Source organism: Melozone crissalis, unplaced genomic scaffold, assembly GCF_028551555.1.
Source record: "Melozone crissalis strain CALT ecotype California unplaced genomic scaffold, PUWL_Pcris_2 ptg000026l_1, whole genome shotgun sequence".
Taxonomy (NCBI): Eukaryota; Metazoa; Chordata; class Aves; order Passeriformes; family Passerellidae; genus Melozone; species Melozone crissalis.
Window position 1 is genome coordinate 8,239,448 of NW_026535804.1, and position 26,329 is coordinate 8,265,776.

The 26,329-nt window shown below is 39.9% G+C and overlaps 1 protein-coding gene across 1 annotated transcript in view; it reads right to left on the reverse strand.

Annotated features, from left to right (window-relative positions):
* Positions 1-26,329, reverse strand: part of CA10 (carbonic anhydrase 10) — a 153,384-nt gene that overhangs the window by 118,855 nt on the left and 8,200 nt on the right. The gene's annotated exons all lie outside the window — the stretch shown is intronic.

A 26,329-nucleotide genomic window follows, 5' to 3' on the forward strand; every position in this document is an offset into this window, starting at 1 on the left:
TGCCTAAATGATTTCCCCAAAGTTCTGAAAAGCCAAGAGCAGAAAGGTCTTGATTGCTCATGTTTGCTGCTGTTCGTCATCACTTCTCTTTGTCTTTAAATTGGAATTAGAGCAAATTTTGTGGTCAAAATGTAAAGTCACTATTAATTGGAAGCATTTTCAAAGGGTACACAGACACACATCAAGACAAATGTTCAGCTGATCTCCATAAGAGCGAAGAGCTGATACACCAATATGTTCTGCCTTCACCTGTGGTTTGCTTGGTATGTTCCTACTTAGAGCAACTCCCCCTGAGCTACAGAAAGCTCAGTCACCTTGGACACCATTTGACTTAGATTTTGGGGTTGTCTTCTTTTTAAGACACTTTCAATCTCTTTCACTAGGACCAGATTTTTTTTTTTACATGCATTTGCAGTTACAGAAGATACTGTATTTAACAGCTTTTTGCTGCAGTTTCAATTCTAAATCACATATTATTTAGGAAAAACACAGCTACCCTGGGAAAAGTTCCAGCAGTATAATAAAAATTGTTGCTGTCATTAAAAATTATGAAGAGGATGTGAAATTCAGGCTAAAAGGGATACAAGATAAAGACCATTAAATACCATTCTATCAAGTTACAAAACAGTATTTATGATTTAACTGACTGCGTATTGCAGAAACAAAAGTAAAACTTGTCAATTAAATGTACTTTAATGAAATGTACTGACAGAAGGACCAATACGCTGCCTTACCAAAATCCAGCCATGCCGGTGGGATGGGGTACATGAGGATGCAGATTTCTCCTTGCAGAACAGATGTTGTTCCATTAACTGAGTAGTGATGGGTTACACTGAAAGGACTGTTCCACTGTGCACCCTTTACAGTCTGCAGATGAAATTTTCCTCATATTTTAGTTTTTATAACATTGCCTGGAGAACTCCAACTGTGCATGGCTTAGTTGTGCTAGACCGCACTGTACAAACATTTGCAAAATGGCAAATCCCAACCCACAATCAAAATATATGAGCAGAAAATTGTTAATATCCAGTCTGAACCACAATTTTTTTTTTATCTCAACACTTGCTCTCATGTCCTCAGAAGAAGAAGTTCTTAAAGATTTCAAAATGGCAGTAGGAGAGGATACTAAAGAGTCCCAACAAAGTAGAGAGAGCCATAATTCTTCTACTTAAAATTTCCCAAGAAATTACACTGCATTAAAGTGCACCTTGTAGTCATATATACAGCTCAAATAATTTCAGCCAGGAAGAGGCATATGCATTTTAGAAGTAGCTGAAAAAAATCATATGTATGCAGAGAGAGAGAGAGGTAAAAGCAAGCTAAGAATTTGGGTAGGATGGGTATTTTCAAATGCAGCTGCCTAATATCAGCATTCACCAAAATGTGTACAACTGAAAAACAGATTGCTTGTTCCCACTGTAGGGCAATCTGAATGATACATGTCAGGTCCAGAAGAGAAGTATAATCCATTATTTGGAGTTTATATTAAAACCAAAATCGAAATATGCTGGCTCTGCAGTTCTGCTTCAGTGGGTTACCCCAATACTTACAATAGCTAATTTCAAAAGGAATATCAGGAAAAAAATATTTTTATGACATTTTTTCATATCTGCTTCATTAGTACGGAACAGGGTGCATGAAATGAGCAAGAAACTAGATTATCAAAGCTCTGTACTGAACATTTGGATGCCAGTGCACTTGCTTCAGCTATCAGAGAAGAGCATGACCTGGCATCACTCCACACATTCATCAGATATCAGATCCTTCAATTCACACGAAAAAGAAACACAGGAAATACAATACCAAACTAAGATGTTGTGCCCTAGCTATATCTAAGGTAGAGCAAGAGCAATGCTAGCAGCACTGCTGATGTACAGAGAACTGAGTCTGCTGAGGAAACCAAGAGGCAAGGCAGGTGGGGTTGTGAGTGGGCAGTTAGCGTGACAATCTCCAGTGCTGTGCTCTTTCCTGAACTCTGAAACCTCAACATTTTATAGCAGTCCAGGCAAAACATCCTGCAAAGTAATGCAGAGAGTGACTGAACACAGATTTCCACTCTGCAGTGCATGTGAAATCCAGCTTGGTGCCAAAGATTTACTTGCATTGAGCCCACAGGGACTTTACTTAAAAAGGGAAAAAATTTATAAAGCTCTAATTTCTCTGAATGCAGAAGGAAGAAGTCTGGTAAGGCCAGGGAGAAAAGTCTGTCTTCCAGAAACTTCTCCAAAACCATCACTCCAATTTGTCTTATGCAAGTGGGCAAGAGGACTTACCGAAGGGGGAAAAAGCTGTTCCCTATTTTTGACACATAATCAGACCCATACCTGGATTAGTAATGGTACAAGGGAATATAAAATTAGAATGAACAGCCATATGGACAATCCTTGCTGGGAATCCTATCTGGGACACACACACCTGATGCACATACAACACAGGCTCTCTGCAATTGGAGTATTAATACCCATCTGACAGAATGGCTCTGTGCCTGAGTAAACAGGTTCAACCTTATGGCTCAAGGATTCTTGCCAAGGAAATGGATTCTTCCTATGTGCCATCTCGTGACACATGAAAATAGCAAAATTCTCTCAGCATCCTTCTGATTTCAGTTAAACTACCGTACCTCTTCCTGCAATTCTTCCACCCAAGGACCATATAAAGGGACACGTGGTCTCTCTGTGTGGCCTCTGACACCAGAACACTGCAGCTCCTCCATGGCAGCAGCTCCTTGTTGGCAGGGGGCAGATAAAAGGTCTAGAAAGCAATCCTGTATTCCTGAAGAGGGTTAAATATCTTAAAAAACAATAAAACCCCACACTGTGATACCTCCAAGGCTCCTGCTTTTACCACTAAAACCCAGAGTATGGCTTTTGCTTCCTAGAAACAGTGTTGGTTTTGCAAGACAGACACTGAAGGTTACCTGCACAAGGAGCTCTGCAACCATTTGTAGCAGCAGCACTGCATTCTGCCATTAGCAGGAACAGTCCAAAATGACAAAGTTGTCCAAGTGCTTGAGGATACTGAATGACCTCCATTTGTGCAGTGTTCCCTCCTCTAGCACTGAAATCTCTGGTATCTGAGATTAGTAGCTTTGCTGATACAACACCATTATGTCAGATCTCTTTCAATAAAGCTGCTGCAGAGGAAACAGAATATTTATTTGAAGCTCATATGACATGTGTTGCTTTCATTCTATCAGATTACTGTAGGTATGTCTCATTGTGGAGCATACAATTACAGGCTAAATTCTGCAAGTTGTTGTGCATTCTTATTTCCTAGTGGCTTCCATGCACAAGGAAACAGCATAGTATAGGATCATAAAAATGAATAGTAAATGCAAACAGCAAAGGTGCCAATGACCCATAAAGTCAGCAGTTAACTCTCTCGAGCTTAGAGGCTAAAGTGAGTAGCCTCATGTTTCAAAAACGAAAAGCTCTTACTAGGTGAGTAAATGCATTTTAAAATGATCAGATAGCATTGTATTGGATACCAGGTATCACAACGCAGATGCTGGAATACCTGCACAGCATTTGCAGTGCTAAGAAGTCTTCACCTTGCTGGAATGCTGATGTTGACATTATATAAAAAGCTGCAGCGAATACAGAACGCTGTATATAAACTGCCGGCGCACACCATTCTACAATTACTTATTTACGTTCTATACTTTCATGAATCATAGAAAGGCTTTTATCTGATGGCACCATTTACGTCACTCACATATGAGCCTGAGCCAAGAGTAGAACCCTGCCAGATCAGAATTCTCCATTCACTTTACTGCCATTTCACACAGATGAAAAACGCTAGGCTGGGAAGAATCAGGCTTGCAGCAGTTAGGAAAAGATCTTTCCTCACCTGGATTTTATTGATCTGAGCTCTTCTGATTGCTCTATCAATTATTCTGCAGGTTTATCTCATCTTACACCATAAAAGCCTTGCTTATAACCTGACAGTATTGGCCTGGCAGTAAGTATATGACAACATTTTTATCATTGTTATCCCTCTGCATAGTTATGAGTTTATTAAAAATAAAACCAGCTGCAACTATGAGCCATTAGTTTCATAATAATCTTAGTGCAACATTAAGTCATTGCTAATGCTTTGATAGGAAAGTCACAGAAAAATGGCAGAGGGTCTGCTACAAGAAGAAATCCTCGATTCTGTGATTACAACGGTGAACACTGCAAGTGGAAGATTTATTTACATGGTGTTAGATGCTGGTGTGATCTTCACTTAGAAACCTTATCCTGGTTCCCTCCCAGCCAGCATAAGCCAATTGCTTTAGCTATTTATTGCTACTCGATTTTCCATCAGATTTCCACAGTTCATTATGAGCAGCTTCCTCACACTCAAGGTGTCTTACTCAGTCACTGACGAGTAATCCAAGACAGCTGTGCCTAATGGCAGAGATGAAAATTAGAGCAATTTCCCTGTAGTGTTTCAGAAGATAATGAGTCCTAACAGAAATGTAGTCCTGTAGATAACAGGAAGGACACAGCAGTTTAAAACAAAATAAAAATAAAAGCTGTAAGAAAAATTTTGATTGTTTTTGCTGAACTCCATTTCCACAGTCTTATGCAACACCTGCTTTGTAATAATTTTAAGTAGTTCTGATTACTGAATTTTACATGGATATTTTGTGGACTGTTAAACCCAAGGGTAGGTTACCTAAAATTTTGAGGGAAGATAGACTTACTCAATCTAAAATATAACTTTCAACACCTTCAGTCATAACAAGTACCAGTTTTTGGCTCACACCAACAAATACCTCTTAAAGCAAATATGATACACATGTACAAAGTGGACCTGGCAGTAGGGGAACTAAGCAGATGCAATAAGCTAAAGATGTGACCCTCTATAATTAATTTAGTTTGTATAAAACAAGTCTGTACATAATTGCAGCTGTATTTAAGATGTTTTTATGCAGCCTTTTTATATTAAAAGACCCTAACAACAGACATTTCAGGCACTAAATAAAGCATCATTTATAGATGAGTAGCTACAGGACAAGAAAGGTTGGCCTGCTTATGAATCTCACAGCCTACACTGTGGGCATCAGCATAAGCTGAGAGAGGAAAAACAAAACAAAGGATTATAAAGGCACCAATAAATAAAATGCTTTCATCAACTAGGCCATTTATTTTCTTTTTTTTCTTTTTTTTTCTGGATAACATTTTGTTCAGAAAACATGCAAATGCTCTTTCATTAAGTTAATACTTTCCAATTCCATAAATCCTTCTTCCTCCATTCCCATGTGTAAAAGCTCTCACTGCTGCTGTGAATTCCAAGCAATATTCAACACAAGAAAAGCAGACCTGATTTTATCACATCTGAGGGCAGAAGTAAGGCACTACAATTGGAACTCTGCTCTGAGTCACAGAGACTTGACTATTCTGTCTATTTTCTGTTTATTACGATTTTGTTTTCTGATAAGATTCCAATTATAAACCTTGGCCAAAAGGTTAGATTTCACACGGGCAGGCTCATATGGATGCAGGGAGCAGTGACAATGTGGTGTTACACTGTAACAAACCAAACTGTTGCACCTACTGGTACCCTGTAGCTGGCTTTTGAGGAGGGTAGAAATAAAATTACTCAACAACTTCTTCTGACTTCTGAATATTATCAAATGTGTTGAAATAAGCAGGAATCTGTTGGCAGGAATGATTCCCAATAATGTTCATGAAGAATACCCAACTGGACATTAAACTCTTCACCACTAACTCAATTTGGAGAATATCTAACACCCCTAAAAAGCTGCTTTCCTTTTTAATGTGACTAAAACACACATTCAGGAGTTAGACCACATAATGTAAAAGACAGTGTTTGCCCTCCCCAAGAACTTTCTGGGGGAAGGAAGCATTACACAATGTTATTTGCTTCAATTTTTAAAATAATACATGCTTTGTGTTTTCTTCTTTGGCAAAATTTCACTTCTGGAACAACTGAGAGACAGGGAACTCCTGCATTGCTGTCTGAGGAAGTTGAGCAGCTCTGAGTGAAAGAATACCAAAGGTTTTACCCAGAAATTACTACCAACTAGGGATGCAAGTCTGTGCTTCCTCAGATCCTATTCATGTCTATGGGGTTCATATTACTTTTGAAGGAGGTACTGCTCTCTTCCTTCTCTGGCACAAGAGTCAAAACTTCTCCAGAGCTGAAGTACTGTTAGTAATGTTGGGGGAAAAACTACAGCTGTATAGCAGCAACTGGAACATAATATTGATCACAAGGAGTGGGGAATTCAGCACCTTTCACCTCAGTTACTGATGGCACACTCAGGGCTTCAGGGGACCCAAACCACATTAATACAATTTGGCTGTCTTGGTGTTTCCCTGAATCTCTGATGGGAGCATCAGCACACCCATCAGCCTATTCTATGTTGTGTTAATTCTTCACCCTTGAGTTGTTTAATTATGTCTAGATATAAAGTCTGAAAACCTCTACAAAATAATGCAATAACAAGCAGCAAGATATCTTATGATACCAACTTCACAGCAGCTCATATTTTCCATCACACTGCACACCCTCCACTCCCACCAATTATCAATTTCAGCATGGTTCGGGGACACTCAGCAACTTCAAAGAAATGGCCTCAATATCCTTGAGGCTTTAAAGTTCAATGCATTATTAATGCTAAATTAATAGGGTTTCCTCTAAAAGGAAACCATTAAGTTCCTTCCTGAGCAGCACATTCAAGTATCGATGTCTCACTGGGTTTCTGCCCGCAGCTGCTCTCTCCACTCTCTAAACACAAAGTTACTCATCAGGAGTAGCACAAACAATTGGGGACTGTCCTGTTAGCTACCACAGCTACATTTTTTGTTGTTTTTCCAAATCTCTCACTTCAGGAAAGAGAAATTGCTTCTTCATCAGTCTTCCCATGGAAGGGAGGTGTCCAGAATATAGGTATTCATTACTGCTTAGGCAGACTCAAGGGATAAAAAATCAAGGTCTTCCAATTAACCTCAAAAATAAAGGTATGGCATCAGTATCAGGTGTTCGATCCTAGAAAATACACATAGCCTCGAACCCCACGGAATTCTGCAGCATGTGGAAACTTGCAGTCCATAACGTGATACGGAAACATTTCAAAGAGATTAATATTGTACAGAGAATTCAAAACACTTAAGCAATACTATTATGACCATTTCCCATGGTTTTGACAAGGGACATAACTGAAAAAGGGGAAGGGGTGCCTTCAATGTCCCTTGAGAACTCAGCAGAACTAGAAGTGGCAGCTTGTGGGTCTTGTGCGAACTTTACTCAACTTGAGTCAACACAAACTGATGCCCATGCCTGAGACAGGCAGAGTCCTTTTCTCCTGGCTGACACCCAAGCAAAAGCAATGTGACAAACAACACCATCCTTCAAAAGCTAATGGCAAAGGGGAGGCAAAATTATTTTGATTATACTGACCTGGATTCAGAGTCCCAGATTTTCAGTCATCCTGGGGCTGACAGGGCACTAATCCAGATCATCTCACAGCTCACTGGACAACCTAAATCCTCAGCACTTAAACTTGATGTCCTGGAGTTTTCTGAGATCACCAAGTAAAAAAAAAATGTTTTTCTGGCCATATGAGAGGGACCAATATGATTTTTATTTATGTCTCAACATATGCTACTCATGAGGTGAAGAATTCCTGTAAAGGGCTGTACATGTGCTGTTAGCCCTGTCGCTGGGGAAGGTTCTCCTGGCAGCCAGTCCAGGGAGAGGAGACTTCCATGATGGGGCTGTGAGTGACCCCCCCACTGGCTGGTGGGGCAAAAATTGCCCAAATGCCTGGGAAAAAAGGGCTTTGGGAGGAGACTTGGCCAATAAAACCAGTTAACTGCAACACAAGCAGGGAGCCAGTTTCTTTGTGTTCCATGGAGGGAGTGGGGGTTCGCCTGGATGGTTAGCTTGGCCCTCCTCCTGCCCTCGCCTTTTCCTCTGTGTTCCTGCTTCTTCCCTGCCTGTCTTCCCTGTCCACACATGTCCTGCCCTGTTTCGGCACTTCCACGATGCAGCACTTGCCGCAGACACCCTGTGCTCTGCTACTTCTGCAATGGAGCGGACACGGCCTGCACCCGGCCATGGCCACTGCTTCTTGCATTGTCCACAGCATGGACAACCCGCAGTGCCAGCCAGGGCCTGGTGCTCCGCTGTTCCCTCACCGAGCAGCCACAGCCCCAGTGCCAGCCAGGGCCTGGTGCTCCGCTGTTCCCTCACCGAGCAGCCACAGCCCCAGTGCCAGCCAGGGCCTGGTGCTCCGTGTTCCATGACAGAGCAGCCACGGCCCCAGTGCCAGCCAGGGCCTGGTGCTCCACTGTTCCCTCACAGAGCAGCCACGGCCCCAGTGCCAGCCAGGGCCTGGTGCTCCGCTGTTCCCTCACTGAGCAGCCACGGCCCCAGTGCCAGCCAGGGCCTGGTGCTCCGCTGTTCCCTCACTGAGCAGCCACGGCCCCAGTGCCAGCCAGGGCCTGGTGCTCCGCTGTTCCCTGACAGAGCAGCCACGGCCCCAGTGCCAGCCACAGCCTGGTGCTCCGCTGTTCCCTCACTGAGCAGCCATGGCCCCAGTGCCAGCCAGGGCTTGGTGCTCCGCTGTTCCCTCACTGAGCAGCCACGGCCCCAGTGCCAGCCACAGCCTGGTGCTCCGCTGTTCCCTCACTGAGCAGCCATGGCCCCAGTGCCAGCCAGGGCTTGGTGCTCCGCTGTTCCCTCACTGAGCAGCCATGGCCCCAGTGCCAGCCACAGCCTGGTGCTCCGCTGTTCCCTCACTGAGCAGCCACGGCCCCAGGTTATAAAAGAAGTCAAAGGTCCACATTAACAATATAGGGATTTTTTATGTTCTCTTCACTCACATTCCTGGAAAAACTGTGAAAAATCAGTGTTTATCACGGGAGGCAAGAAAAAAGATTAATTAAGGATATTTGCTTCTGAGATATTTGGGGGAAGTTAGAGCAACGAGTCTTAAGAGTCCTCCAAAAGCCAGTAGATAATCTAGCCCTGCATCATCCAAAGCTATGCTACACTGTGAAGTGCCGTTATGCTTCCCGACCACACCATTAATGAACCCAAAATTATTTAATAAAATGAAGAGCAAGCCCAGAATCCAATTTGTATTAAACTGGCCCCAAGACAAACTTGAACACTGTGTGTCACCAGCAGTAACTTACTTTGCTTAATTTGAATTTACAACATAACATGAAGGTTAGGAAAGTAGAGAAGAAAATTAAGTAACCTTATCAACACCTCAATCCATTCACCAAGCGGTAGCCCAAATGAAGAGTAACCTTGATGGATAAAATGGAGCATACTTTTTACTTCTACCTGTTTACCCTATACAAACAATAACGTTAGGATTAGAAGTTATCCAAACCCTGAAGAAAGGGAAAAGCAGCTTTTTTTAGACTTCTAAAACAAGAGATGGGAAACCATTATAGAAAAACTGAACCTGCAGTGGAGGAACTGAGGAGCAGGAGGAAAAGACATTCTAGTCAGAACAGCTGCCAGAATAAGGCAAGACAGATAAGAAAATAACATGTTTTGTTCATCCCAGTTGCCAGTCATGTTGTGTGTCAACATTCCAATTCATTAATTACTGCTTAGATGTTACAGTGATGGCATCCATACCAATTGCCTAAACACACAGCTTCTATAGTCCCATACTTGGGATTATCTTCAAAAGACATTCCTAAGAATTGTACCAGTTTGGAAGCACTGCTTATCCTGCTTGTCAGGTAAAGATGTGAAAAAACTTTTTTAAAATACTTTTTTTTTTTACTTTGCCATGTTCCCAATCTTGCCAAGAGAAAAATCACTCTCTATACCTCCCCGCCAACGATTTCTGGTTCCCTGCAGTTCTGTGGACTATTGCCCAGAGAGTATTTCTACCATCCATCTAGTTGTATTTATCCACTAATCTTGGAAGAAATAATTTCCTTCCCACTGACTGGGCTGATTCCTGAGGCAGCAGTGTTACTCTGGCACTTGGATGGAGCTATTCTGTTATCCTATCCCAACTAACAATATTCCTGACTAGAAATAGTGCATCTTGAGTTCCTTTTAAGCCCAACTGCATTTCTTGGCTTCCTGGCCCTTGCAAGGGTATCCCCTATTCATCCTTCCCAACCACTTAAGCCATGAGTCAAAAGCAGTAATTTGGATTTGCTTCTTTTCTCTCTCCATTTTAGTTCTGAAGTTAAGATGGAAGATGTTTCATGCTGGCTGTGATGAACCTGCCTGCTTAATTTTTCTGGTCTGGAATTTTAATTGCTTTCTAAATTACTGATGCAGAAATCCCAGGAAGAAAAAAAAGCCTGCCTTCATTTAAGTACCTGTTGGTCATGGCATTGCCCATCAGTCTTTTGACATATGAGACTTTGGATACAGATAAAAGAAAAAAATTTAGAAGCCACCAAATGTAGGAATTTTAAAAATGTATCTATTTCAGAAGAAATGTACGAAGAATTATGCTACTGCACAGATTTCATCAGGGGTTTCCAAGCTTTCCCTCTTTTCATCTGTGTGGTCCTTTTTCTTCAAAGTCAAAATCCACTAAAGTTTCAGGCAATCATTTATTCTTCCAGTAGCAAGAGGAAAGAATTTTTTCTTGTGAGGGCAAAACCAAGGAACTGGAAATACAAGTCACAGATTTTAAATGCATGTGTTTCCTTTCTTTCGAGCCTGGGGTATTTAAAGCAGGAGTTTTCAGTGTCCTTTGAAGACCAGAGAGCTTTACACCTCTTGTTCAAGTTTCTGATGCCTGCCCATCAATAATACTCCCTGACTACCTCATTTAATTTATAAAAATACTAAACTGTTGTCCATGTATTAACAGAAATAGATTTTAACCGTAAAAACCATAACCACAATGCAACTGCACAAAACAATATACTCTAACAGCAGTAACTTTTAGAGGGCCAGTACACCAGCTTTCAAAATACCAGAATAGAAGGAAATGTTCTTGAATTGAGGCCAATTCAGAGTGGCTTTATTTCTTTCAGTTAAGATTCTTACTGTACTCACTTCTGATCAGAGAATGCTTCAATGAACAAAGCAGAATAATAAACCTGGCAAATTCATTGCTGTGCAGCTGTCTGCACAACATACTACAAACCCTGGAGACACAGCCAGCCCATACCTGATTATCCATTAAAAAATGCCTGCTGAGTCTCCCTCATATGCCAACTGTGGATGAGAACACAAAACAATGAGATATGTGTAGCTACAGATCTAATTCCTAAACACAGTGTCTCCTGTAGTCACCTCCTTCGTCATTTTTCAGCCTTTTCCACTCAAGCCTTGGATTTACAGACAAAGAAAAGTTCTGAGGTACAAATGAAAAAGCCAAAGAAAGGGTGGAAAGGCACACAAAATCAGTAATGATGCTGACAGGAGAAGTCTGACTCCAGTTACTTCCAGTCTGTTGATCTTCGAAGTAGAATACACTGAATTTTATGCATAGTATCTCAGCCAGCTTCAGAAATCTTCAAGCCCACTTGAAATAACTTCCTGAATGCTATGCAAACTACTCAGGAGATTAACAGTTTATAAATAAATATCTGGAATACTGAAATTAATCTATAATAAACAAAATATTGATTCTGTCAACACAAAATAAGGAAGTTTGATGTTAGCCTCAGAGATATTCAAATTGTCAGGAGACATTGATCTAATTCATCTTGGTTCTGCCCTTGGCATAAATTACTACTGAGCTATTCATGAAACTCTACAGTGACCATCAGGGAAATCCAGTGAGGGCTCATGAATCCTGCACACAAGCGAAGTCCACCATCTCTGACTGGGTGACCATACAATTATGCAACAAACAATACTACTGATTCTGTAAATTTCATTTTCAGACCTGTTAGACAAAACTGAATGAAAGAATGGCAAGGATCTCACACTAAGGTCATTTACTCAGTTTTCAACTTCATCCCAGGCCAGTTTCACAGCAACTGGCATGAGGCAAAGCCAGGTTTTCCCTCAGCTACACAGGAAACTCAGCACAGTACCAGAAGATGCCAACTGCCTTTATGCTACTCAGTCATCCTCACCCTTCCACACGATTGGAGTTAATCCAGTCGTGTACCTAAAAGGAATCATGTGTTTTCTTAAACCCTTATGGTACTGTGCCTGTGCCATCTGTTTGTTTTTTCCTCAACACAACTTTGTGCAGCAATATGTTGATAAGACTGTTTTTGTTTGTGGTTTTGTTTTGTTTTGTTTTGGGTTTTTTTGGGGTTTTTTTTAGCCCCCAGGAAGTTGTTGTGGTCATATGGTAGAGCCAGTGTAAAATACAGGTCACTTGGAAGATCCCATTATTGCACCGAAGAACAAACAGTTTAACCAAGCTGCAGCTGCTTCAAACTGTTCTGTCAGACTTTTGGCCAAATCCCTTCTGTGCGTGTCTCCAGCTCCCAAAGTTAAATCACGTTCTCTTTCCCTGGCTCTCCAATTCATGTGTTTTTATGGTCTCCTTATTGGCACAGCATAAGGAACTTGAGTCTATAACTCTCCTCTCAGTAATGCCAGCAACCAGTGTAACTCTAAGAGTTTTCTTGTCCAAGTGATGATTAATCAGATTTAACAAGACTGACGCAGCACTCTGCTGAACACGACACTTTGATAAATGTTGCTCTCACAGCAGCTTACACCCGGGGCATTCCAAAGCACTCAGACTGATAGGAATTCTCCTGATGATTTCAAATATGCACCAAAATACCAGTACAGAACAAACACAAGGTTTTTTGTGATCCATCTGCATCAGAATCTTTCTTTCTGAGGAGGAATTTCTCTAACTGCGATTTTCTCAACCCTCAGCTGGGTTGAAGAAGAGCTGAAGAATGTGGCACTGGATTTGTGCTGCTGCTTCCCAGCTCTGCTGGTTGGATTCAGGTCTATACCAGGAGCACATTCACACAATGGTGACGATATTTACTCTAGCTCATTATTTTCTGCCCTCAGAAAGCAAGCCTGAGTGAGTGGGAGCTGTCAGGACAGTGCAAAGAGCAAACTCGGATAGTAATGAAATAAGTAGTAACTGTTTACTCTCAGAGAACCAGGAGACTACCCCAAAATAATAAACTTTGAGTTCAGGCTTTCTTAAAAGATGCTTTTCCTCAATGGCAATCTATTAATGCTCAATATTTATCCCAGCAGTTGTAAGGCAATATTTAGTCTAACAGTCTTTATAGGGATAACAGTAGATTGGATTTGAGTGGAAAGGAGATCTACACTCTTCCTTCTCCCCTATCTCAGAAACAGCTCACAGTAAAAGAACAATTTTTCTCCTTTGGGTATTTTATTCAATTGCTCAACTTTTTGGTATATTTGGCATAAGTAAAATGACACTGGCCTGACTGGCATTTAGCAAACTCTACCTTTACTACATAAGCATGTCAATATTTAATTCCTTAAGTAGCTATTTTACATCAAAGAGTAAAAGAAAAAAAAAAAAAAGTAAGGTTTTGTGGGCCATCAAGCTACATTACTGAGTATAAAACAAACCCCCAAAGATTAGACATTCCATTTTGGAAATTAAATTGATAATCAAAAAGTGGTCACTAACCACTTTTCATCAGACATTTTTAAAGAATTTTCAATACACAGTCATAGACATGTCACAGATCAGAGGCTAAGCACACATTAAAATGTTAGGCATTCCCCATCCTGTTGTTATTAAACACAGTGGGAATCCACAGATAACTGCTGTAATTTGAGTAAATGTCAAGGTGTTCTGGAAAGTCAGCAAATTTTAACTGTCTCAGAATGCACAACAATTTTAAAATCCTACCACTGCCAGTGTCAAGTGCCAGTCTTTCTGCTCTCCACTGAACAACTTTTCAGTCACCTCAGCTGCAAAAAAAGTAACAAGAAATGCTAAAGACAGACTAACTAAGAAAAAGAAATTAACCCTAGACTCCAAAAGCCTGCCTAAAGAATAGAACAATTTTTATTTGGCAACATTCTTGAATTTAGTGTGGCATCATCTGCACTGGTGCTGTGCTGAAATGTGGTTGACAGTAATAAATGACATGAGGGACATAAAATGACCTATTTCCTTTGATTAATTATCAACCCAAACAGGCATTTTGCATCATTCATCATATATTCATCATCATCCCTCTCCCCAGCACTGTTTCTCAATGAAGGCAGAGGCTTGTGGGGACAACCAGAAGGGCTCAATCAATTCATGCGAAGTCAGGCAACAGAAACTGGTACAGTACTAGCAGGGTAAGTGTCACTACTCCAAACACAATTTCAACCATAAATCAGCATAAATGAGGTCAGAATCCACTTAAAATTTCAATAGAGACATCTGTATTGAGTTTAAGTAGTGTAATAAAAACTGGCATAATTTACCCTATTTTGAGTATCAACTAGCTCCAAGCTGCCCTGCCTCACATAAATCTGCATTAAGAATAATACAAGATTTGGACCTGTGAGCCTCCAGACCCTCAAGGCATTTTTTTCATTACTTCATATTTTGTCTAGGCAATTATCTCTGTGAAATGCAGTGCATAGCATGACCATTCTGATTTGGCAGTGAACTGTGAGTCAGCTGTCTCTGACCTACCAAGAGGCTTGTACACCCTGAGCAGCAGCATCTCTTTATTTCTATATAATGAGTAGTAGAAAATATTTAGAGATATTAGACTGAAAGGTATTGTAAAAGTAGAAAGTAGTGCTTTAATAGCTTATACTTCTCCAGGCTTTGAAGTAAGAACCACAGTCATTCCTAATGGATGAGAATAGACATGTTTTACTGACCTCCTACACAGGCTGGTATCCTTTTATAAAAGGCTAATATAGAAATTTGTTAATACTTTTCCATGCATTAGTAGAGCTGGATGGTCTGTGATCCTCAGTACACAAATTAATCAGCACTTTAGGGGCTGGATGAAGCCCCTAAGTTACATAAGGTCCACAGTCACGTTAACAGTATCCTACAGTAACGTGACAAAAATGAGATGAATTTTAGTGTTTGCTCTTTTCTCTAAAAAAGGTATCAAAAAGACCTGTCTGGACTTCATGACGGAAAAGGTTCCCAACCTTTATTGTAAACCACAGTGAACAAGAAGACTGCTCTCCTTACAAGGCTGTGATATCTCTGCTGAGCAGACACAAAAGCTGTCTTGTTAAGGGTTTGATCTTCTTTCTCCTCTACTGCATCTGGTCAAATCCACAATGACTTCAACAGAACATGATCTGAACCTAGATCTGCACCCAACAATTAGGAAGAACCTTATGGTTCCTAGGTCAGATGATCTGTTAGAACTTCAGCTGAGGCTCGTAGCTGGAAGTAGAAGTGCTGGGTAAAAGGAGGGGACTGGCTTTGTTTTATGCTTTCCTTAAGATGGCTGTTTGATATTTTTTCCCTCACCCTGTCACTTAGGACTGAGCTTACAGAGAAAGGGCTACTGCTGAGACCCTCAGTGCTGAAGAAAACCCTCAAAGGCTCATTAACCGAAGCCAACCAGCAGTGCCATGAAAGGCCACATCAGCCAGACTTCCTGGCATACCAAGGTACAAGTATAATGGATTTTTAGCACACGATACAAACTCCCAATACGTTTCAGTTTTACTCCCCGAATATTTCTGAAGAGGTGGTGTCCCTTTTATTCACATGTGCAAATGAAAGCCAGAGTCAGAGAAAGATTCTCTACCTTTTAGTAGACAATTGACAGCCCCAGTGAACATTTTTACAGGATTTAGACATGCAGGTCATTTGATACATATAGAATATTTCTCCCATTGACCTGTTTCAGCTGTAAATACTCAGCACTTCTCCAAATCAGGCCTTGGAGGAAACAAGGAACAGATAATTAGTGACCACCGTCAAAAAATTTGGTTAAAGTATGTTGCCATGCAACACAAATTCAGCAAGAGACAGTGATAAAATTTTATTCTCTAGATAAACCTTAAATTCCTTTGTGACTATCTCTTCCTCTTCCTGCAATCCCTTGCTTTATTCACTGCATCCCATAACCTCTGCACTAAAACAATAATGTGCTCAATCAATGTCTTTTCCCACACAACCTTTGCAATGGAATTTCTAAAGTGTTAAGATAACTTTAGTTGTGAAGATGTACAAATTCCTCACTTGCTTCTTCTCTCATTTTTAAAGAAAACTTGAAAGAAAACCCTTTACCAAATAGTCTGATTTAGTACCTACCAAAGTGATTACAAAATTAGGTTTTTCCAGTCTTTGTCCCTCACCTCACTACTTTCTCAAACTAACTTTCTCCCCTTTTTCTGCTTCCACCATTCTATAGCTTCTCATTTGGACCCAATCTCCTCCACAGCAGGTGTCTGCTCATCTGCCCACCCCAGCACAACTGTCTTCACCCAGCCATTCCTAGCTATAGCAGATCCCAAAATCTAGCCTAAAGCCCTTCATTTGATAAGACGTAGGCTTTGGAACTTATTTTGAGCTTACCAAGGAAATCTGTTTCCCTCAGATGCTGACTCCATTTTTATCACACTCATATATGCAAATCTATGCATGCGTGTGATGTGGGGCGCATCTGTGGGCATAATATTTGCAACCATAATAAATGTGAATCTGATTTATATGAAAGAACAACAGCAGATGAGATCAAGTAACCTGGGAAAAACCCAGATGAGACATGAGTGCTTCCTGTAAGAGAGGGTTACTGAAGAGCTCCTGGGAGTAGGAGAGAGGACATGCCTGGGGAAGTGATTCCCTAGACTGGCAGCTACAGCAATGAAAGGACATTTGAGGAGCATGGACAGAACCAGAGGACATGGGTATTGAGCTGAGCACTGGCTTTTTCAGCTTTTTTTCTTCAAAGCTGCTCCACCTCCATTTGTCCCACGCCCTGGATTCAGGTGGAAACAAGTTTGGAAACTGCACCAGTAAGCAGCAAAACGTTGGAAAAAACCCCACAGAAATAGGCAGCAAAGAGAGATCCTTCATTTTAAACCTTCCTGCCATAACAGGCAGAGGTTTAGGAATATCCCAAGCCAGAGCTTCCGCTGCATTAACCTAGGAATAACAGAACAGTAATGCTTACTGCTCTCACCTCTAGGAAGAGGCAGTCTCTAGCTAGGACAACTCAGGTGTATATTTAGAAAGATCAGTGGAGCTATGCTGACTTACTGTGCAGAATATCATTTAGGCTGTAGTAGCATCCAAAAGCTCCAATTAGCAGGAGAGTTCCATCCTGTCAGGCACCAGATGAATACTCACAGTCAGGCACGCCCTATTCCAGAGAGACTGGCCAGGCTGCCTTCATATGCTTCTAATTGGGCTCTCCTTGAAATTCATCCTGATTCTGCAACATTTGCAGATTGCAGCTGTTTGTTTACTTCACTGGACTGGAACATGAGAATTACTTTAGTGCATCCCTTGTGGAATGCAGGCCTTGCTAGGAGACTAAAAGATGGAACCCAGGGCCTAATGGTAAGTTATAAAACATACCTTCGTCCTCTAGGCTCCAAGTATTTGACAGGATCATCAATTTCTTTCTGTCATAAATAAAACTGACCTCAGCCCTGTAGGCTCAATAAACAGGACATTCATGTTTCAGACATCTTGAACTGCCTATGGGAAGTTGATAGCTTCATCCAGATCTTTCAGGTGACATTCTGACCTTCCTCTCCTTCTGGGGAGGAAACCATGGAAAGAGAATAAAAAGAAGACATGACATACATCCATCTTCCTCGTTTTTTGTTCTGCCTATGAAATGAATTGAAATCAGCCCTTTCTGAAACAGCCTTTTCTAGTGTTTTATTCACTGGGATATTACATGTCATTTTAAACTCCTTCTCTAATTGTCTTCAGCAATGCACAAATTCTGAACATCTAAATATGACATGAGGTCCATAATGTCACTTACAACTAAACAACTCTATGAGAGGGATCATTAAGCTCATCATTGACATCTTTAAAAAAAAAGCAAAACTGTTTTGAGGCTGATGAAAGAACAAAAGCAAAGTCAAGGTCCCAAGTTCAAATAAATTCTACCCTGTAGATAGCAAGCACAAGATTCTCTTGGGGACAGTGGGAACTAAAATCAATTGTTGCCTTTCTTCAGGAATAGGGATGTTAGGTAAGGCACAAGGAAAGGAGGCCACATAAAACACTTGCAGTATTTCAGCCTCACCAGAGCTGTACCTGGGAAGGCTTTCACTGGCAAGCATCTGATTCTGTCAGCTCTTTGTTACATAGCAGATTTTATTCCGCAGCTGAAGACCTTCAAAATAACAAAACCAAGCAAAGGAAAAGCAGATTGACTTTTTGGCAGGAAGTCAATGTGCAAATACTAATGAAATAATCTCAGTAAGCAGTCGGACTCTTCAAAGGTCAACAGCAACACAGTGAAGAACTTCAGCATTTAAATTATTAACAATTCTGTCTTCAAATATTCTGGCAGCTTCTGTGCTCTATGTAAAAGGTTTTAAAAAAATTATCAAGATTTGATGACTGAACAGTCAGGGTCTCTACACCTCTATCTCTGTGACTCTTCAGACAAAGAGATTGTCTTGTTCCTATGGGAGCTAACAATCCAATTCCTAACTATTTAGGAGCAGAACCAAAAGCAGTTAGGAAAGTGGACTGTCATCAATGCTCTTTCTCATTTGTTTCTGGTGAAGTACAATATAGAACACCCAATCTCAGTGCTGTCTTCCATGACTTGCATTCTCCCTATTAATCTGTATCTCGTTCTTTTATCTGTTTCTCCACTCTTCTACTTCAACCTCCACAACCAAATGCTCTTAGTTCCTCAGTAAGGGGGATCCCTCACTGATCTTCCCATGTCCTTCTTCTCTCTTAATGCAGAATACAGCCTTGGGGTGCAAGCAATGACAGACAATGGTGAGGAGAAAATTATGCTCAGGAATGAAAGTCAATCACTTCACACTGCCTAAGTTTTGAAATACCTTAGGTGAAAGTCACTTGCTGCCCCACAGTGCAATTTTGGTAGGGCGAAAGTTAGTGGTGACAACTTCAGTTGTCTGGTTTTACTGGGATCAGAAGCAACACTCCTGGAAGAACTAAGCACAGCTAAAGTATTCCAGTTACTCAGTGGAGCACCTTCAATTCTCATGTTTATTACTTGAAATTATGGAGCACTGATACATTTCCTATATTGCACCTTTAGGAAACAGGATCAATCCTGCTGCGCTCCTGACAAAAACCCCATCACTGGCATTTCAATAATTAACAATTAATATCAATTAATTCTGTATTAATCCTGCTTAGGGACACAATTTCTATTAACTGTATATGAAGGAACACTTTATTCCACTCTTCACTATCCCACTCTTCATTTTATTGATGCTGGGGACTTAAAAAGATCTCTTTATTTTCTTGTTGCTACTTTAGATGGCTCCTTCATATTGCAAATCTCCCTGAGTAAATTGTGAATTGCCAGGAAATATTGTGCATATAAGGTAGACAATCCTCTTGTCTATGACTGGAAATTGTACTGGAGAGATTTAGATTGGTTTAATTGGATTCACTTCAGCATCTTCCAAACAAACAAAGTAAATTAATACAAACCAGGCTAACTTCATCCTAGGACTGCCTAAACAGTATTTTGTAGGCCTTTATTGAAGCTGGTATTTAATTTAAAATACCTTTTTATTCAGCCTTTGTTTTCAGAACATAAGAAAACAAAAAATCATAAACAACAAATCAAAAATTCTATGAGAGATTACTTGATTTTTACTCCTTGCTGTGCCTAGGTCAAACAAAGAAGGGTTGTTTTCTTTCTGTAAAAATGGTAGGGGTAGATTTAATTTCCACTTAATGCATTTGAGCTTCCTTATCCCTAACATGGGTCAACTGAAATGAAATGAATGTGAACTAAATCCTAACTCTCCATGAATCATGGAATCATCAATTAACCTTTCTGATCCAGCACTTTACTAAAGAAAATAAAAGCTTCAGAGGAACAAGAAGGGAGCACTAAGTTTCTGGTTATATTGATGTGTTTGGGATTGCCAGTCAGACCCCATTAGTTCCAAATCAGAGCAATCAAGAAGACAAAATGAGAATTCTTATCTGCTAGTTGGGTTTCTGCATCTCTCCCCATCAATTTAGAAACGTATGGAAGGTGAATTCCTTTTGACTCAGTAGAGTGAGCCTCTTTGGCAAAGACGCATCCAGGGTCAGACAATGGAACATCTCTGTATTTCACCTCCTCAAAGTGTCACAACTGGGGACAGAACAGGAGGAACAAAGTGACCTCAAGGCAAAGGAAAAGCAGCTCAGGTGACAGGGAAATGGCAGTGGGCCACTAAAGGCTACAGATACATAGGTTTTATGTCCAGCAAGAAGTCATTTAGGTTAAAGGGAAGAGCTGTTGACTATGACACTGCCAAAGCACAAATACAGCAAGTATGGAAGAAACACAGACATTTTACTCAATCTGTGAGAATTTGCTTTTGTTCTTTTATCAGTCTCAAAACCAAGTTTTTTTAAAAGATGTCTATGATGAGTTTAATGATCCCTTTCACAGAATTGTTTAGTTTTAAGTGGCAGTATGGATCTCATATCACATTTAGGGGCTCAACATTTCTGCATTGTTGAAGACAATTAGACAAGTTGTTTAAAATAACATGTTAACATCCCAATGAAAAAAGCATTACAAAAGGCTATTTCAGAAAGGGCTGATTTGAGAGCAGATTTACTACTAGTGGCCACCAGGAAAATGGAAATTCATTTCAGATGCAGAAGGAAAAAATGAGGGAGATGGATATACATACCTGGCTAAGTTAGAATCATTTCACCAATGTATTTATAGTCTATAGCAACAGCTCAAAATCCACTGATAGTGAAAACTGCGTAGTAACAGCACAGTAAGTTCCAGGCTTCTAAGCTATCACTACAGTAACATAGTCTGTTTCCCAACATCTTTTGCAGTCCTTGGAGAGGTGTAGATGCAGATTTAATGAGCAATGCCTGCCATCTGTTAATATTGCCTCTAAGAGCAACTGAGAAAAAAAACCAGGAATACTAAAAGTGCACAAGATGGCAGAAGCTTTAGAAAAATGGACCATCAATAATTGGGTTTTCTATGTATGACTGCTATAGAAACAAATTCCCAGAAATGAGCAGACTACATATTTATTTTGCAAGAGTTCCAATATTTAAGTCAGTCTTGAACCTGGATTTAACCAGGCAATAAACATTCATGTTAACAGAGCTAGTGAGCATATCAGGCTCACCAAAATGCCTGGAAAAATGCCACATCCCAGGACCTGAACCTGCAGGATCCAAACTCTGGGCTCACTACTTTGTTAATGAACTAAAACAGCTTTTTTGAGTTTTGCTGATTTACATAAAGTATTGCCTATACAAAAAAGTAAGACAGTATTTCCTTTTAGCTGATAGGACAAAACCTTCATTTTCTTCATCCAGTCATATACATTTCAGTCTTATATCATTAGTTTCTTCTTCCTCAAGAAAGCCTGCCAGAAATTCATTTAAGTGCTATGGGTTTACTTCCACAGTCCCAGGTTTATTTGAACACACTATTAAATCTGTACATAACACGAGGTCCATAGTTTGCATGGTGAGGTATCTTTGGCCTACTTTATCACAAAGCTTTGTGACAAGAACAGATGTAAAAGCGCCTTGCAGTCCTTAATCAAGACATACTATTAACTGAGATAACCAGAAGGCAAAAGAATAAGCCAAGTCACCAGGGTTCAGAAACAGAGATGGTTGCAGGAGATAAAGGGTTTATTTTAATCCCAGGAATTCCCTGGCAGAGTTTAAGTCAATTATAATGTTAAAGGCATATTACCTTGCTGTGTGCTAGTATAAAGATGTAGAATACACTTGTAGTAATTTAATAATACTAAAATTTGACTAAATACTGACCATCTGAATCACAAATGCATTATTTTTCAGTGATTTAAATGGGTTATTAATTTATGCAAGTTACAAAGAGACATTACTTCCATTTTCCAAACAGATTGTTCCAAGTACAGTTAAAACACAAAACTATACTGTTTCATAACTTCTGCAGACAAAACAAAGGCAAAAAAAAACCCTACTGGTGAAGTACAATATGGTGGTGGTGACAACCACCCCTGCTAATGGCAGACAGACTGAAGGGACATAGGGGCTGTTTTAACAGTTAGGGAGAGTTGTAGCACAAAGTAAATCCAACATTTAATTTCTGTACTTCTTATTTTAGTTTCTACTAATGCCAGCTCATATCTAAACAATGTAACATTTCATCCACATTTATTAGAAATGTAAATTAGTAAGAGAAACACTCTTACTATGCTATAGAATAGGGGAAATAAAAAAGCATAAAGTTCACTTCCATTCAAGAATAGCCAACATCAGTCTCAAAGAACAATAAATAATAAGATACTGCTAACACCAAACATGAAGAAAGACAGTTAAAACTGTTACAAATCCATATCTCTCAGTTACTTAACAATCTATAGGTTCAGTCAATTTAAAAGATCTAGGAACAGAGGCTTAGTGGATTAGTAACAACAGACCATTAATCTCTGCAGCCTCAATTTTAATCCAGCAATAACCAAAGTGATTGAAAATCATTCTGACACGTGACTAGTAAAGCTCCTGAGCATGGTCCTCTCCCACACCTTCATCCCCACTGCAGAGGTCATGGCACCTTTCTAATGGGACTATTTACCAAGGGACCTCTGCGTCATGTTTAACTAAACTCTAGGCCAACATTTATGGCAGAGTAATTCCTCTGCACACTACCTCCCTGAATTAACAGCTGATTTTTAAGATTTTATTTTGCATTTCATTTCAGCCTATATTAGCAAAGCTTTCTTTCTTTCCTGGAAAAATACACAATGCAAAATTGTCAAAAACAAATACTCTTTTTCCACGTAAGAGTTTAAATAAATATGTAGGGATTGATGACTGTCATCCTAGGCAAATGCCAGGAGATTATTTCTGTACAGTTTATATAATATCAGTTAAAGTTACATCCAAAAAAACTTGAGTTTTAAAAATAATGCACTAGTATTACATCATATACTCTGGTTTTAAATATAAGAATGGTTTATTCCAAAGATGTTAACTTCTGGAGTATTCAAAGACTAGAATCAATTATTGAATGATCAGTAATGTGACAATATTAAGCAATACAGACACGTTTCATCATTTAGTCCTCCACAACAGTTATCAGTATATCAGTAAAGAAGCCATTGAAAGAGACATCTTGCAAAAAGGATTTAAATTCAGCTGTTGCTACTTGTGGCCTGAAATCTAAGCCACAGGTTCGTTTTCAGGAGCATTAAAAGAAAGATGCTGACTACCTTGTAGTCGGAAACACTCTTTTATTACTGCAAAGTAAATAAATATTTAAAAACATAAAAACACAGCAGACACAGAAGGTCCCAGTTACACAGAGCAGGGAACTAAAAAGGGGAGAGCTCTGAGAGTTATGCTGCTGTTTGTGAAGCATTAAGTAGCACCAAAGTAGGACAAAGGCTGGAGGAGAGAAAGGAGAAAGTCTGCAAGCTCTGTGCCCTTTGGTACATATAATCCAAATATATAAATATGATGTAAATGTATTGCAGAGATGTCCAGCTGTTTTTATAAACAGTACAAAACTTTTTTGTGTATGGTAGAAATTGATTCATAATACTCTAAATGAGCCCTACCTCATTTAAAACATGAGGAACTTTTCTGCTGACACAGACTGAACATGCCACCAGCAGTGGAGAGGACACGTTTGCCTTGCTTGGTCCCAGACAGAGGAACGGATCCTCAGTGTAAAATAAATTACATTTTCCCCCCAAACAGTTTTCTCTCAGTCTGACTAAACTCTGCTTATCTAATCCAAACTCTGCCAGCTGCTTGCACAGAACCAGCATGAGGTGTCCCAAACATTCCCGTAGGCACCACCTGGTCCACGAGTGAATTCCCATTCCATTGAATGTCCTCTTTATATTAGGACTTGAGGTCAAATCAAGAGAAAATTAAAATCTGTGCTGGGAAGAAAGTGGAAGAGAAACTCACATATAAAAAGCACTGCATATTACAATTCACCTCTTGTAATTTCACTTTTTAGTCTTCTGGTTTGTGTTTACTATTGTGGAAGATGGTGTCTCTTTCTTTCAGGATATCCATACACTGAGAATTAACAAAATAAAATCCAGTTTATATGAATTCTGATTGCTGCGTTCATCACCCTAGAAAAGCCTGCATCTTTGCTTTACCACATAAAAAACTGAGACTATTTTATGCAGATAAAAGCCTATTTTCTATACAACTGTATAATTTAAAGAGAGATTATGAAAATTTCTGCTCATCTTAGCTAGGCTTTTCCTAAGATTTTGTATTATTCATGTATGACACCACTGCTACTCCTTGCTTCAGCAAAGCACTTCAGCACATCCTTAATCTAACTTGTCTTACACAATTACATGTTAAGACTCAGATTTAGCAGAACACTTAAGCATATCTTTTAATTTTTTCATTTTGCTGAATCTGGCTGTTATGTATCAGAATAGAATGTAAAGAGGATGACTCAGTTTTTAGCTTTTATACTTATGCTACCTAATAAAATAAATCATATTATTTATTACTGTATTTTTCATCCTGTGTGCTAAATACCTATGACTCTAGAGCAAAGGCACAATTACAGACTGGCAAAGATGAATTGTTAACAATTTGAAGAGAGAAGAGAGTGCTGGGGGGGGGGGGCTACTGAAGATAAAAAATTATGCAGATAACTTGAAATTCCAGTTGGAATTACTGCCACACAGTACCCTCAGGATTGTCTGGGCAAGCAAAAGGACACTGTGGAGTCCTTATGGATTATTTTGTTTTCTAGCAGGTACAAAAAACAGTATGACAATAAGATAATGCTTATAAATATGAATGTGAAAAAAAAAAATCCAAAAACACCACATATGTTGAATCCAGGTGATTATAACACAAAATAAAAAAATGGGAGGAGTTAGACATGATAGGCAAAATGCCTTCACCTGGGGTGAAGTTTCACCCTCAAAACAAATTCACGTATCCAAGAATTCCAGCAGTACAGAAAGGAACCTGTTGGGCTGCTGAGACCTAATTTCAGAGAGAAAATTTAGGACCAAAATTGCTGGTGCCCTTTACTGTGTGTTGTCACCTACACCCACACTGAGGGGATGTGAAACACGAGGCAGCAAAGTGCTGCACTTGGAGGAACCCACTCGTTACTCACAGCCCAAACAGAGCCAGAAAAGACCAACGGAGCGAATCTCAGTAATTTAAACAGAATTTAAATAACACACATTTATGAAGGAACCTTGTATGGATCTAAATTTTTCCTTAATATCATGCTAACTCCTGGAAAGCACTTTTATTCTAATTTATTTAATTCTTGTGTATGCCATAACTGTATCTCACAATAACTTCAGTGCATGCGTGATGAGGATAAAAACCACCTTGTCAGGGAAAGGCAAAGACAGAAGGAGGATCCAGCCCATGAGGGGACACACTAGGGCCCTTATGTGACCCTGAACTGTGTATTCCCTGCAAACAGCTCCAAGTTCTGACACCAAAACTCTTTTAAAATTGTTTTAAACTGAAATGTAATGCAAACCTCTTTTATTCATACCTTTCACTCTTAGAAAAACCAAGACAAGCAGTCCCATTCAGAGAACTCTCCTGTCAGTAAGTGTTTATACACAACACAGAAGTAGCATTAAGACCAGCATAAGGTCAGTTAAACTCTTTTTCTTTCCAGCAGTGGGGACAATCATAAGGTCACTCAAACACCTTTCCCTTCCATAACTGCCACTTCCCACGTGGGAAGCAGGAGCCTCAACTCCAAAGCATGTGGCATTCCACTGATGTAGAAACAAAGAGCTCGTTCTGCATAAAATTTCACTCCCAGGAACTACTGAAGTACTGTGATCCTCTTTTAGCAGCAGGTATAAATTTTCACCACCACTCTATTCCCGAAGTTTCTTTTCTCTGCCATGATGCCCAAATGAAAGTTAATGCTTTTTCTAGCAGCCCAAGAATGTCAAATTGCCAAACAAACTTCAGCTGTGGCAGCAGGAACCCTTCCTGACCTGCTCTCTGATGTACCCAAACACCATCCTACTGGGAATGGTAGGGTTTGCTGGAGGACACAGCCACTTCAACATCACTCCAAACACTTGTTTTCCATGGTCACACGTACAAAAGACCCTTCACTGGCACTCATCATCTTTTTCTTTTAGCATTAATAATCCATAGGAGTCCTGCTGGCAAAGCAAAAAATCCTCTTAGGATTATTCCTGAAGCAGAACAGGGCTGTATGGTAGTTAACAGCAGGAAGGAACTCAAATTGGAAACAACCCACAAAAATGACAAGAGGATGATTTTTCAGAAACCACG